This window comes from Salminus brasiliensis, chromosome 3 (genome assembly GCF_030463535.1).
Source record: "Salminus brasiliensis chromosome 3, fSalBra1.hap2, whole genome shotgun sequence".
NCBI lineage: Eukaryota > Metazoa > Chordata > Actinopteri > Characiformes > Bryconidae > Salminus > Salminus brasiliensis.
In genome coordinates, this window is record NC_132880.1 from 13,057,587 (window position 1) to 13,069,728 (window position 12,142).

The window sequence follows — 12,142 nt, forward strand, 5'->3', positions numbered from 1 at the left end:
AAATTTTGTACAAGGGCTATTTTGTATAAGAAATTCTGTTGAGTAATTTACTGCTTATTGAGATGGAAGTGCACGTTTATTCTACCTAAATTTGTACCTGTCTTTCACAGAATTAAAATTGTTGTATCATTCTGTAACCATACTGCAAGTGATAGTCACACTCCAACATTTTTGAAATACATTAGTGGTCTTTACTGATGTGGAACATGTGCTACTACTTCTTCTACTTAATGTGTGTAGCAATTTTACACAACTGTATATAATTTGCATATGACCCGCCCACAGTATCATGTGGTGTATAAGGTCACCATCAATGTAACAGTCCTGCAGAACAACTCTAAGTACACTGAGACCCCTTTGTTATCTGGAAATTTTGCTCTTTTAGTATTTGTCCAGCAGGTCTTCAAGTATTGAAGGCCCTCAAATGTGGTTCAAAAAACAGATTTAGCTGATTTATTGATTGCAGTCTTTCTCCTTTGTTTGTCTTGAGTGTAGTTGTACATGATGCTGTTTTTTTTTCTAAAGTTTGATATGTTGTTTTGTGAGCTCTAGCTGTTTGTTTCCTTCTGCAACAGTACTGCTAATAAAAGTCCAACTCCATCATCACAAATTTACATTAGAGGGTTTCTAAAGTGTACATATTTTCACAACTTTTCTGAAATACATTAAGTGTCTTTACTTAATTTAAACTTGTTCTACTACTTCTTCTACTTAATGTGTGTAGCAAATGTATAGAACTGTATATAATTTGGATATTACCCACGCACAGCGTGCAGAACAACCTATACTACACTGAGATCCCTTCACCATGAGAAAAATGAGCTCTTTTAGTATTTGTCTATCAGGTCTTCAAATATTGAAAGCCAAAATATATGGTTTGAAAATCTGAACACTGATTTATTCCTTAGAATAGGTCTATTTTTGTTTAGGTAGTAGATAACTGCTCTAGGTTATTTGAAAGAAAATTCCAATTAGTTTATTAGCATTTTTTTTTAAATAATTGTGTGTATAGTCTGTTATGTACTGTAAGTTTAGTCAAAGAGAAGTCAATTAGTAGTACAGTTGATGTAAACTTGTAGTACTACTTAATTTGTGTAGAAATTGCACATCATTTGCATGAGGCCCACCCACAGCTTCATTTAGGTGAGGTGTATAAGGTCACCATCAATGTAACAGTCCTGCAGAACAACTCTAAGTACACTGAGACACCTTCATCCTCAGGAAAATTTGCTCTTTTAGTATTTGTCCAGCAAGTCTTCAAATATTGAAGGCTCCCATATGTTATTCCAAAAACAGGCAACTGATTGATTTCTGTCGCCATTCTAATCATGCATAAGTGTAGGGTAATTGTTCATATCCTAATTTTGTACAAGGGCTATTTTGTATAAGAAATTCTGTTGAGTAATTTGGTGCTTTTTGAGTTGGAAGTGCATGTTTATTCTACCTAAATTTGTACCTGTCTTTCACAGAATTAAAATTGTTGTATCATTCTGTAACCATACTGCAAGTGATAGTCACACTCCAACATTTTTGAAATACATTAGTGGTCTTTACTGATGTGGAACATGTGCTACTACTTCTTCTACTTAATGTGTGTAGCAATTTTACACAACTGTATATAATTTGCATATGACCCGCCCACAGTATCATGTGGTGTATAAGGTCACCATCAATGTAACAGTCCTGCAGAACAACTCTAAGTACACTGAGACCCCTTTGTTATCTGGAAAATTTGCTCTTTTAGTATTTGTCCAGCAGGTCTTCAAGTATTGAAGGTCCTCAAATGTGGTTCAAAAAACAGATTTAGCTGATTTATTGATTGCAGTCTTTCTCCTTTGTTTGTCTTGAGTGTAGTTGTACATGATGCTGTTTTGATTTTATATCAGTCAGTGTTTTTTTTTCTAAAGTTTGATATGTTGTTTTGTGAGCTCTAGCTGTTTGTTTCCTTCTGCAACAGTACTGCTAATAAAAGTCCAACTCCATCATCACAAATTTACATTAGAGGGTTTCTAAAGTGTACATATTTTCACAACTTTTCTGAAATACATTAAGTGTCTTTACTTAATTTAAACTTGTTCTACTACTTCTTCTACTTAATGTGTGTAGCAAATGTATAGAACTGTATATAATTTGGATATTACCCACGCACAGCGTGCAGAATAACCTATACTACACTGAGATCCCTTCACCATGAGAAAAATGAGCTCTTTTAGTATTTGTCTATCAGGTCTTCAAATATTGAAAGCCAAAATATATGGTTTGAAAATCTGAACACTGATTTATTCCTTAGAATAGGTCTATTTTTGTTTAGGTAGTAGATAACTGCTCTAGGTTATTTGAAAGAAAATTCCAATTAGTTTATTAGCATTTTTTTTTTAAATAATTGTGTGTATAGTCTGTTATGTACTGTAAGTTTAGTCAAAGAGAAGTCAATTAGTAGTACAGTTGATGTAAACTTGTAGTACTACTTAATTTGTGTAGAAATTGCACATCATTTGCATGAGGCCCACCCACAGCTTCATTTAGGTGAGGTGTATAAGGTCACCATCAATGTAACAGTCCTGCAGAACAACTCTAAGTACACTGAGACACCTTCATCCTCAGGAAAATTTGCTCTTTTAGTATTTGTCCATCAAGTCTTCAAATATTGAAGGCTCCCATATGTTATTCCAAAAACAGGCAACTGATTGATTTCTGTCGCCATTCTAATCATGCATAAGTGTAGGGTAATTGTTCATATCATAATTTTGTACAAGGGCTATTTTGTATAAGAAATTCTGTTGAGTAATTTGGTGCTTTTTGAGTTGGAAGTGCATGTTTATTCTACCTAAATTTGTACCTGTCTTTCACAGAATTAAAATTGTTGTATCATTCTGTAACCATACTGCAAGTGATAGTCACACTCCAACATTTTTGAAATACATTAGTGGTCTTTACTGATGTGGAACATGTGCTACTACTTCTTCTACTTAATGTGTGTAGCAATTTTACACAACTGTATATAATTTGCATATGACCCGCCCACAGTATCATGTGGTGTATAAGGTCACCATCAATGTAACAGTCCTGCAGAACAACTCTAAGTACACTGAGACCCCTTTGTTATCTGGAAAATTTGCTCCTTTAGTATTTGTCCAGCAGGTCTTCAAGTATTGAAAGCTCTCAAATGTGGTTCAAAAAACAGATTTAGCTGATTTATTGATTGCAGTCTTTCTCCTTTGTTTGTCTTGAGTGTAGTTGTACATGATGCTGTTTTGATTTTATATCAGTCAGTGTTTTTTTTTCTAAAGTTTGATATGTCGTTTTGTGAGCTCTAGCTGTTTGTTTCCTTCTGCAACAGTACTGCTAATAAAAGTCCAACTCCATCATCACAAATTTACATTAGAGGGTTTCTAAAGTGTACATATTTTCACAACTTTTCTGAAATACATTAAGTGTCTTTACTTAATTTAAACTTGATCTACTACTTCTTCTACTTAATGTGTGTAGCAAATGTATAGAACTGTATATAATTTGGATATTACCCACGCACAGAGTGCAGAACAACCTATACTACACTGAGATCCCTTCACCATGAGAAAAATGAGCTCTTTTAGTATTTGTCTATCAGGTCTTCAAATATTGAAAGCCAAAATATATGGTTTGAAAATCTGAACACTGATTTATTCCTTAGAATAGGTCTATTTTTGTTTAGGTAGTAGATAACTGCTCTAGGTTATTTGAAAGAAAATTCCAATTAGTTTATTAGCATTTTTTTTTAAATAATTGTGTGTATAGTCTGTTATGTACTGTAAGTTTAGTCAAAGAGAAGTCAATTAGTAGTACAGTTGATGTAAACTTGTACTACTACTTAATTTGTGTAGAAATTGCACATCATTTGCATGAGGCCCACCCACAGCTTCATTTAGGTGAGGTGTATAAGGTCACCATCAATGTAACAGTCCTGCAGAACAACTCTAAGTACACTGAGACACCTTCATCCTCAGGAAAATTTGCTCTTTTAGTATTTGTCCAGCAAGTCTTCAAATATTGAAGGCTCCCATATGTTATTCCAAAAACAGGCAACTGATTGATTTCTGTTGCCATTCTCATCATGCATAAGTGTAGGGTAATTGTTCATATCATAATTTTGTACAAGGGCTATTTTGTATAAGAAATTCTGTTGAGCAATTTGGTGCTTTTTGAGTTGGAAGTGCATGTTTATTCTACCTAAATTTGTACCTGTCTTTCACAGAATTAAAATTGTTGTATCATTCTGTAACCATACTGCAAGTGATAGTCACACTCCAACATTTTTGAAATACATTAGTGGTCTTTACTGATGTGGAACATGTGCTACTACTTCTTCTACTTAATGTGTGTAGCAATTTTACACAACTGTATATAATTTGCATATGACCCGCCCACAGTATCATGTGGTGTATAAGGTCACCATCAATGTAACAGTCCTGCAGAACAACTCTAAGTACACTGAGACCCCTTTGTTATCTGGAAAATTTGCTCCTTTAGTATTTGTCCAGCAGGTCTTCAAGTATTGAAAGCTCTCAAATGTGGTTCAAAAAACAGATTTAGCTGATTTATTGATTGCAGTCTTTCTCCTTTGTTTGTCTTGAGTGTAGTTGTACATGATGCTGTTTTGATTTTATATCAGTCAGTGTTTTTTTTCTAAAGTTTGATATGTTGTTTTGTGAGCTCTAGCTGTTTGTTTCCTTCTGCAACAGTACTGCTAATAAAAGTCCAACTCCATCATCACAAATTTACATTAGAGGGTTTCTAAAGTGTACATATTTTCACAACTTTTCTGAAATACATTAAGTGTCTTTACTTAATTTAAACTTGTTCTACTACTTCTTCTACTTAATGTGTGTAGCAAATGTATAGAACTGTATATAATTTGGATATTACCCACGCACAGCGTGCAGAACAACCTATACTACACTGAGATCCCTTCACCATGAGAAAAATGAGCTCTTTTAGTATTTGTCTATCAGGTCTTCAAATATTGAAAGCCAAAATATATGGTTTGAAAATCTGAACACTGATTTATTCCTTAGAATAGGTCTATTTTTGTTTAGGTAGTAGATAACTGCTCTAGGTTATTTGAAAGAAAATTCCAATTAGTTTATTAGCATTTTTTTTTTAAATAATTGTGTGTATAGTCTGTTATGTACTGTAAGTTTAGTCAAAGAGAAGTCAATTAGTAGTACAGTTGATGTAAACTTGTAGTACTACTTAATTTGTGTAGAAATTGCACATCATTTGCATGAGGCCCACCCACAGCTTCATTTAGGTGAGGTGTATAAGGTCACCATCAATGTAACAGTCCTGCAGAACAACTCTAAGTACACTGAGACACCTTCATCCTCAGGAAAATTTGCTCTTTTAGTATTTGTCCATCAAGTCTTCAAATATTGAAGGCTCCCATATGTTATTCCAAAAACAGGCAACTGATTGATTTCTGTCGCCATTCTAATCATGCATAAGTGTAGGGTAATTGTTCATATCATAATTTTGTACAAGGGCTATTTTGTATAAGAAATTCTGTTGAGTAATTTGATGCTTTTTTAGTTGGAAGTGCATGTTTATTCTACCTAAATTTGTACCTGTCTTTCACAGAATTAAAATTGTTGTATCATTCTGTAACCATACTGCAAGTGATAGTCACACTCCAACATTTTTGAAATACATTAGTGGTCTTTACTGATGTGGAACATGTGCTACTACTTCTTCTACTTAATGTGTGTAGCAATTTTACACAACTGTATATAATTTGCATATGACCCGCCCACAGTATCATGTGGTGTATAAGGTCACCATCAATGTAACAGTCCTGCAGAACAACTCTAAGTACACTGAGACCCCTTTGTTATCTGGAAAATTTGCTCTTTTAGTATTTGTCCAGCAGGTCTTCAAGTATTGAAGGTCCTCAAATGTGGTTCAAAAAACAGATTTAGCTGATTTATTGATTGCAGTCTTTCTCCTTTGTTTGTCTTGAGTGTAGTTGTACATGATGCTGTTTTGATTTTATATCAGTCAGTGTTTTTTTTTCTAAAGTTTGATATGTTATTTTGTGAGCTCTAGCTGTTTGTTTCCTTCTGCAACAGTACTACTAATAAACGTCCAACTTCATCATCACAAATTTACATTAGAGGGTTTCTAAAGTGTACATATTTTCACAACTTTTCTGAAATACATTAAGTTTCTTTACTTAATTTAAACTTGTACTACTACTTCTTCTACTTAATGTGTGTAGCAAATGTATAGAACTTTATATAATTTGGATATTACCCACGCACAGCTGCAGAACAACCTATACTACACTGAGATCCCTTCACCATGAGAAAAATGAGCTCTTTTAGTATTTGTCTATCAGGTCTTCAAATATTGAAAGCCAAAATATATGGTTTGAAAATCTGAACACTGATTAATTCCTTAGAATAGGTCTATTTTTGTTTAGGTAGTAGATAACTGCTCTAGGTTATTTGAATGAAAATTCCAATTAGTTTATTAGCATTTTTTTTAAATAATTGTGTGTATAGTCTGTTATGTACTGTAAGTTTAGTCAAAGAGAAGTCAATTAGTAGTACAGTTGATGTAAACTTGTACTACTACTTAATTTGTGTAGAAATTGCACATCATTTGCATGAGGCCCACCCACAGCTTCATTTAGGTGAGGTGTATAAGGTCACCATCAATGTAACAGTCCTGCAGAACAACTCTAAGTACACTGAGACACCTTCATTCTCAGGAAAATTTGCTCTTTTAGTATTTGTCCAGCAAGTCTTCAAATATTGAAGGCTCCCATATGTTATTCCAAAAACAGGCAACTGATTGATTTCTGTTGCCATTCTCATCATGCATAAGTGTAGGGTAATTGTTCATATCATTATTTTGTACAAGGGCTATTTTGTATAAGAAATTCTGTTGAGCAATTTGGTGCTTTTTGAGTTGGAAGTGCATGTTTATTCTACCTAAATTTGTACCTGTCTTTCACAGAATTAAAATTGTTGTATCATTCTGTAACCATACTGCAAGTGATAGTCACACTCCAACATTTTTGAAAAACATTAGTGGTCTTTACTGATGTGGAACATGTGCTACTACTTCTTCTACTTAATGTGTGTAGCAATTTTACACAACTGTATATAATTTGCATATGACCCGCCCACAGTATCATGTGGTGTATAAGGTCACCATCAATGTAACAGTCCTGCAGAACAACTCTAAGTACACTGAGACCCCTTTGTTATCTGGAAAATTTGCTCGTTTAGTATTTGTCCAGCAGGTCTTCAAGTATTGAAAGCTCTCAAATGTGGTTCAAAAAACAGATTTAGCTGATTTATTGATTGCAGTCTTTCTCCTTTGTTTGTCTTGAGTGTAGTTGTACATGATGCTGTTTTGATTTTATATCAGTCAGTGTTTTTTTTTCTAAAGTTTGATATGTTGTTTTGTGAGCTCTAGCTGTTTGTTTCCTTCTGCAACAGTACTGCTAATAAAAGTCCAACTCCATCATCACAAATTTACATTAGAGGGTTTCTAAAGTGTACATATTTTCACAACTTTTCTGAAATACATTAAGTGTCTTTACTTAATTTAAACTTGTTCTACTACTTCTACTTAATGTGTGTAGCAAATGTATAGAACTGTATATAATTTGGATATTACCCACGCACAGCGTGCAGAACAACCTATACTACACTGAGATCCCTTCACCATGAGAAAAATGAGCTCTTTTAGTATTTGTCTATCAGGTCTTCAAATATTGAAAGCCAAAATATATGGTTTGAAAATCTGAACACTGATTTATTCCTTAGAATAGGTCTATTTTTGTTTAGGTAGTAGATAACTGCTCTAGGTTATTTGAAAGAAAATTCCAATTAGTTTATTAGCATTTTTTTTTTAAATAATTGTGTGTATAGTCTGTTATGTACTGTAAGTTTAGTCAAAGAGAAGTCAATTAGTAGTACAGTTGATGTAAACTTGTAGTACTACTTAATTTGTGTAGAAATTGCACATCATTTGCATGAGGCCCACCCACAGCTTCATTTAGGTGAGGTGTATAAGGTCACCATCAATGTAACAGTCCTGCAGAACAACTCTAAGTACACTGAGACACCTTCATCCTCAGGAAAATTTGCTCTTTTAGTATTTGTCCAGCAAGTCTTCAAATATTGAAGGCTCCCATATGTTATTCCAAAAACAGGCAACTGATTGATTTCTGTCGCCATTCTAATCATGCATAAGTGTAGGGTAATTGTTCATATCATAATTTTGTACAAGGGCTATTTTGTATAAGAAATTCTGTTGAGTAATTTGATGCTTTTTTAGTTGGAAGTGCATGTTTATTCTACCTATATTTGTACCTGTCTTTCACAGAATTAAAATTGTTGTATCATTCTGTAACCATACTGCAAGTGATAGTCACACTCCAACATTTTTGAAATACATTAGTGGTCTTTACTGATGTGGAACATGTGCTACTACTTCTTCTACTTAATGTGTGTAGCAATTTTACACAACTGTATATAATTTGCATATGACCCGCCCACAGTATCATGTGGTGTATAAGGTCACCATCAATGTAACAGTCCTGCAGAACAACTCTAAGTACACTGAGACCCCTTTGTTATCTGGAAAATTTGCTCTTTTAGTATTTGTCCAGCAGGTCTTCAAGTATTGAAGGTCCTCAAATGTGGTTCAAAAAACAGATTTAGCTGATTTATTGATTGCAGTCTTTCTCCTTTGTTTGTCTTGAGTGTAGTTGTACATGATGCTGTTTTGATTTTATATCATTCAGTGTTTTTTTTTTTAAAGTTTGATATGTTGTTTTGTGAGCTCTAGCTGTTTGTTTCCTTCTGCAACAGTACTGCTAATAAACGTCCAACTCCATCATCACAAATTTACATTAGAGGGTTTCTAAAGTGTACATATTTTCACAACTTTTCTGAAATACATTAAGTTTCTTTACTTAATTTAAACTTGTACTACTACTTCTTCTACTTAATGTGTGTAGCAAATGTATAGAACTTTATATAATTTGGATATTACCCACGCACAGCTGCAGAACAACCTATACTACACTGAGATCCCTTCACCATGAGAAAAATGAGCTCTTTTAGTATTTGTCTATCAGGTCTTCAAATATTGAAAGCCAAAATATATGGTTTGAAAATCTGAACACTGATTAATTCCTTAGAATAGGTCTATTTTTGTTTAGGTAGTAGATAACTGCTCTAGGTTATTTGAATGAAAATTCCAATTAGTTTATTAGCATTTTTTTTAAATAATTGTGTGTATAGTCTGTTATGTACTGTAAGTTTAGTCAAAGAGAAGTCAATTAGTAGTACAGTTGATGTAAACTTGTAGTACTACTTAATTTGTGTAGAAATTGCACATCATTTGCATGAGGCCCACCCACAGCTTCATTTAGGTGAGGTGTATAAGGTCACCATCAATGTAACAGTCCTGCAGAACAACTCTAAGTACACTGAGACACCTTCATTCTCAGGAAAATTTGCTCTTTTAGTATTTGTCCAGCAAGTCTTCAAATATTGAAAGCTCCCATATGTTATTCCAAAAACAGGCAACTGATTGATTTCTGTCGCCATTCTCATCATGCATAAGTGTAGGGTAATTGTTCATATCATAATTTTGTACAAGGGCTATTTTGTATAAGAAATTCTGTTGAGCAATTTGGTGCTTTTTGAGTTGGAAGTGCATGTTTATTCTACCTAAATTTGTACCTGTCTTTCACAGAATTAAAATTTTTGTATCATTCTGTAACCATACTGCAAGTGATAGTCACACTCCAACATTTTTGAAATACATTAGTGGTCTTTACTGATGTGGAACATGTGCTACTACTTCTTCTACTTAATGTGTGTAGCAATTTTACACAACTGTATATAATTTGCATATGACCCGCCCACAGTATCATGTGGTGTATAAGGTCACCATCAATGTAACAGTCCTGCAGAACAACTCTAAGTACACTGAGACCCCTTTGTTATCTGGAAAATTTGCTCTTTTAGTATTTGTCCAGCAGGTCTTCAAGTATTAAAAGCCCTCAAATGTGGTTCAAAAAACAGATTTAGCTGATTTATTGATTGCAGTCTTTCTCCTTTGTTTGTCTTGAGTGTAGTTGTACATGATGCTGTTTTGATTTTATATCAGTCAGTGTTTTTTTTTCTAAAGTTTGATATGTTGTTTTGTGAGCTCTAGCTGTTTGTTTCCTTCTGCAACAGTACTGCTAATAAAAGTCCAACTCCATCATCACAAATTTACATTAGAGGGTTTCTAAAGTGTACATATTTTCACAACTTTTCTGAAATACATTAAGTGTCTTTACTTAATTTAAACTTGTTCTACTACTTCTTCTACTTAATGTGTGTAGCAAATGTATAGAACTGTATATAATTTGGATATTACCCACGCACAGCTGCAGAACAACCTATACTACACTGAGATCCCTTCACCATGAGAAAAATTAGCTCTTTTAGTATTTGTCTATCAGGTCTTCAAATATTGAAAGCCAAAATATATGGTTTGAAAATCTGAACACTGATTTATTCCTTAGAATAGGTCTATTTTTATTTAGGTAGTAGATAACTGCTCTAGGTTATTTGAATGAAAATTCCAATTAGTTTATTAGCATTTTTTTTAAATAATTGTGTGTATAGTCTGTTATGTACTGTAAGTTTAGTCAAAGAGAAGTCAATTAGTAGTACAGTTGATGTAAACTTGTACTACTACTTAATTTGTGTAGAAATTGCACATCATTTGCATGAGGCCCACCCACAGCTTCATTTAGGTGAGGTGTATAAGGTCACCATCAATGTAACAGTCCTGCAGAACAACTCTAAGTACACTGAGAAACCTTCATCCTCACGAAAATTTGCTCTTTTAGTATTTGTCCAGCAAGTCTTCAAATATTGAAGGCTCCCATATGTTATTCCAAAAACAGGCAACTGATTGATTTCTGTCGCCATTCTAATCATGCATAAGTGTAGAGTAAATGTTCATATCATAATTTTTGGCAAGGGCTATTTTGTATAAGAAATTCTGTTGAGTAATTTGGTGCTTTTTGAGTTGGAAGTGCATGTTTATTCTACCTAAATTTGTACCTGTCTTTCACAGAATTAAAATTGTTGTATCATTCTGTAACCATACTGCAAGTAATAGTCACACTCCAACATTTTTGAAATAAATTAGTGGTCTTTACTGATGTGGAACATGTGCTACTACTTCTTCTACTTAATGTGTGTAGCAATTTTACACAACTGTATATAATTTGCATATGACCCGCCCACAGTATCATGTGGTGTATAAGGTCACCATCAATGTAACAGTCCTGCAGAACAACTCTAAGTACACTGAGACCCCTTTGTTATCTGGAAAATTTGCTCTTTTAGTATTTGTCCAGCAGGTCTTCAAGTATTGAAAGCTCTCAAATGTGGTTCAAAAAACAGATTTAGCTGATTTATTGATTGCAGTCTTTCTCCTTTGTTTGTCTTGAGTGTAGTTGTACATGATGCTGTTTTGATTTTATATCAGTCAGTGTTTTTTTTTCTAAAGTTTGATATGTTGTTTTGTGAGCTCTAGCTGTTTGTTTCCTCCTGCAACAGTACTGCTAATAAAAGTCCAACTCCATCATCACAAATTTACATTAGAGGGTTTCTAAAGTGTACATATTTTCACAACTTTTCTGAGATACATTAAGTGTCCTTACTTAATTTAAACTTGTTCTACTACTTCTTCTACTGAATGTGTGTAGCAAATGTATAGAACTGTATATAATTTGGATATTACCCACGCACAGCGTGCAGAACAACCTATACTACACTGAGATCCCTTCACCATGAGAAAAATGAGCTCTTTTAGTATTTGTCTATCAGGTCTTCAAATATTGAAAGCCGAAATATATGGTTTGAAAATCTGAACACTGATTTATTCCTTAGAATAGGTCTATTTTTGTTTAGGTAGTAGATAACTGCTCTAGGTTATTTGAAGGAAAATTCCAATTAGTTTATTAGCAGTTTTTTTAAATATTTGTGTGTGTAGTCTGTTATGTACTGTAAGTTTAGTCAAAGAGAAGTCAATTAGTAGTACACTTGATGTAAACTTGTACTACTACTTAATTTGT

At 33.6% G+C, this 12,142-nt stretch overlaps 22 non-coding genes and 1 pseudogene across 22 annotated transcripts; all 23 read left to right on the forward strand.

Annotated features, from left to right (window-relative positions):
- Positions 1-368: 368 nt before the first annotated feature.
- LOC140552383 (U7 small nuclear RNA) lies at positions 369-422 on the forward strand (annotated as a pseudogene).
- Positions 423-813: 391 nt separating this feature from the next.
- LOC140552565 (U7 small nuclear RNA) lies at positions 814-868 on the forward strand. The gene has a single exon (XR_011979489.1). It is a non-coding gene; the product is annotated as a U7 small nuclear RNA (small nuclear RNA).
- Positions 869-1,221: 353 nt separating this feature from the next.
- On the forward strand, positions 1,222-1,276 carry LOC140552428 (U7 small nuclear RNA). The gene has a single exon (XR_011979363.1). It is a non-coding gene; the product is annotated as a U7 small nuclear RNA (small nuclear RNA).
- Positions 1,277-1,726: 450 nt separating this feature from the next.
- LOC140552501 (U7 small nuclear RNA) lies at positions 1,727-1,781 on the forward strand. Its single transcript, XR_011979430.1, has one exon. It is a non-coding gene; the product is annotated as a U7 small nuclear RNA (small nuclear RNA).
- A 414-nt stretch (positions 1,782-2,195) lies between these two features.
- Positions 2,196-2,250, forward strand: LOC140552566 (U7 small nuclear RNA). Its single transcript, XR_011979490.1, has one exon. It is a non-coding gene; the product is annotated as a U7 small nuclear RNA (small nuclear RNA).
- A 354-nt stretch (positions 2,251-2,604) lies between these two features.
- Positions 2,605-2,659, forward strand: LOC140552540 (U7 small nuclear RNA). The gene has a single exon (XR_011979465.1). It is a non-coding gene; the product is annotated as a U7 small nuclear RNA (small nuclear RNA).
- Positions 2,660-3,578: 919 nt separating this feature from the next.
- Positions 3,579-3,633, forward strand: LOC140552567 (U7 small nuclear RNA). Its single transcript, XR_011979491.1, has one exon. It is a non-coding gene; the product is annotated as a U7 small nuclear RNA (small nuclear RNA).
- A 353-nt stretch (positions 3,634-3,986) lies between these two features.
- LOC140552429 (U7 small nuclear RNA) lies at positions 3,987-4,041 on the forward strand. The gene has a single exon (XR_011979364.1). It is a non-coding gene; the product is annotated as a U7 small nuclear RNA (small nuclear RNA).
- Positions 4,042-4,959: 918 nt separating this feature from the next.
- LOC140552568 (U7 small nuclear RNA) lies at positions 4,960-5,014 on the forward strand. Its single transcript, XR_011979492.1, has one exon. It is a non-coding gene; the product is annotated as a U7 small nuclear RNA (small nuclear RNA).
- A 354-nt stretch (positions 5,015-5,368) lies between these two features.
- LOC140552541 (U7 small nuclear RNA) lies at positions 5,369-5,423 on the forward strand. The gene has a single exon (XR_011979466.1). It is a non-coding gene; the product is annotated as a U7 small nuclear RNA (small nuclear RNA).
- Positions 5,424-5,873: 450 nt separating this feature from the next.
- LOC140552502 (U7 small nuclear RNA) lies at positions 5,874-5,928 on the forward strand. Its single transcript, XR_011979431.1, has one exon. It is a non-coding gene; the product is annotated as a U7 small nuclear RNA (small nuclear RNA).
- A 413-nt stretch (positions 5,929-6,341) lies between these two features.
- Positions 6,342-6,396, forward strand: LOC140552569 (U7 small nuclear RNA). Its single transcript, XR_011979493.1, has one exon. It is a non-coding gene; the product is annotated as a U7 small nuclear RNA (small nuclear RNA).
- A 352-nt stretch (positions 6,397-6,748) lies between these two features.
- LOC140552430 (U7 small nuclear RNA) lies at positions 6,749-6,803 on the forward strand. The gene has a single exon (XR_011979365.1). It is a non-coding gene; the product is annotated as a U7 small nuclear RNA (small nuclear RNA).
- Positions 6,804-7,719: 916 nt separating this feature from the next.
- Positions 7,720-7,774, forward strand: LOC140552570 (U7 small nuclear RNA). The gene has a single exon (XR_011979494.1). It is a non-coding gene; the product is annotated as a U7 small nuclear RNA (small nuclear RNA).
- Positions 7,775-8,128: 354 nt separating this feature from the next.
- LOC140552431 (U7 small nuclear RNA) lies at positions 8,129-8,183 on the forward strand. Its single transcript, XR_011979366.1, has one exon. It is a non-coding gene; the product is annotated as a U7 small nuclear RNA (small nuclear RNA).
- Positions 8,184-8,633: 450 nt separating this feature from the next.
- On the forward strand, positions 8,634-8,688 carry LOC140552503 (U7 small nuclear RNA). Its single transcript, XR_011979432.1, has one exon. It is a non-coding gene; the product is annotated as a U7 small nuclear RNA (small nuclear RNA).
- Positions 8,689-9,101: 413 nt separating this feature from the next.
- LOC140552571 (U7 small nuclear RNA) lies at positions 9,102-9,156 on the forward strand. The gene has a single exon (XR_011979495.1). It is a non-coding gene; the product is annotated as a U7 small nuclear RNA (small nuclear RNA).
- A 352-nt stretch (positions 9,157-9,508) lies between these two features.
- On the forward strand, positions 9,509-9,563 carry LOC140552532 (U7 small nuclear RNA). The gene has a single exon (XR_011979459.1). It is a non-coding gene; the product is annotated as a U7 small nuclear RNA (small nuclear RNA).
- A 450-nt stretch (positions 9,564-10,013) lies between these two features.
- LOC140552536 (U7 small nuclear RNA) lies at positions 10,014-10,068 on the forward strand. Its single transcript, XR_011979462.1, has one exon. It is a non-coding gene; the product is annotated as a U7 small nuclear RNA (small nuclear RNA).
- A 413-nt stretch (positions 10,069-10,481) lies between these two features.
- Positions 10,482-10,536, forward strand: LOC140552526 (U7 small nuclear RNA). Its single transcript, XR_011979454.1, has one exon. It is a non-coding gene; the product is annotated as a U7 small nuclear RNA (small nuclear RNA).
- Positions 10,537-10,888: 352 nt separating this feature from the next.
- Positions 10,889-10,943, forward strand: LOC140552432 (U7 small nuclear RNA). Its single transcript, XR_011979367.1, has one exon. It is a non-coding gene; the product is annotated as a U7 small nuclear RNA (small nuclear RNA).
- A 450-nt stretch (positions 10,944-11,393) lies between these two features.
- On the forward strand, positions 11,394-11,448 carry LOC140552549 (U7 small nuclear RNA). The gene has a single exon (XR_011979474.1). It is a non-coding gene; the product is annotated as a U7 small nuclear RNA (small nuclear RNA).
- Positions 11,449-11,862: 414 nt separating this feature from the next.
- Positions 11,863-11,917, forward strand: LOC140552622 (U7 small nuclear RNA). Its single transcript, XR_011979539.1, has one exon. It is a non-coding gene; the product is annotated as a U7 small nuclear RNA (small nuclear RNA).
- Positions 11,918-12,142: the final 225 nt, after the last annotated feature.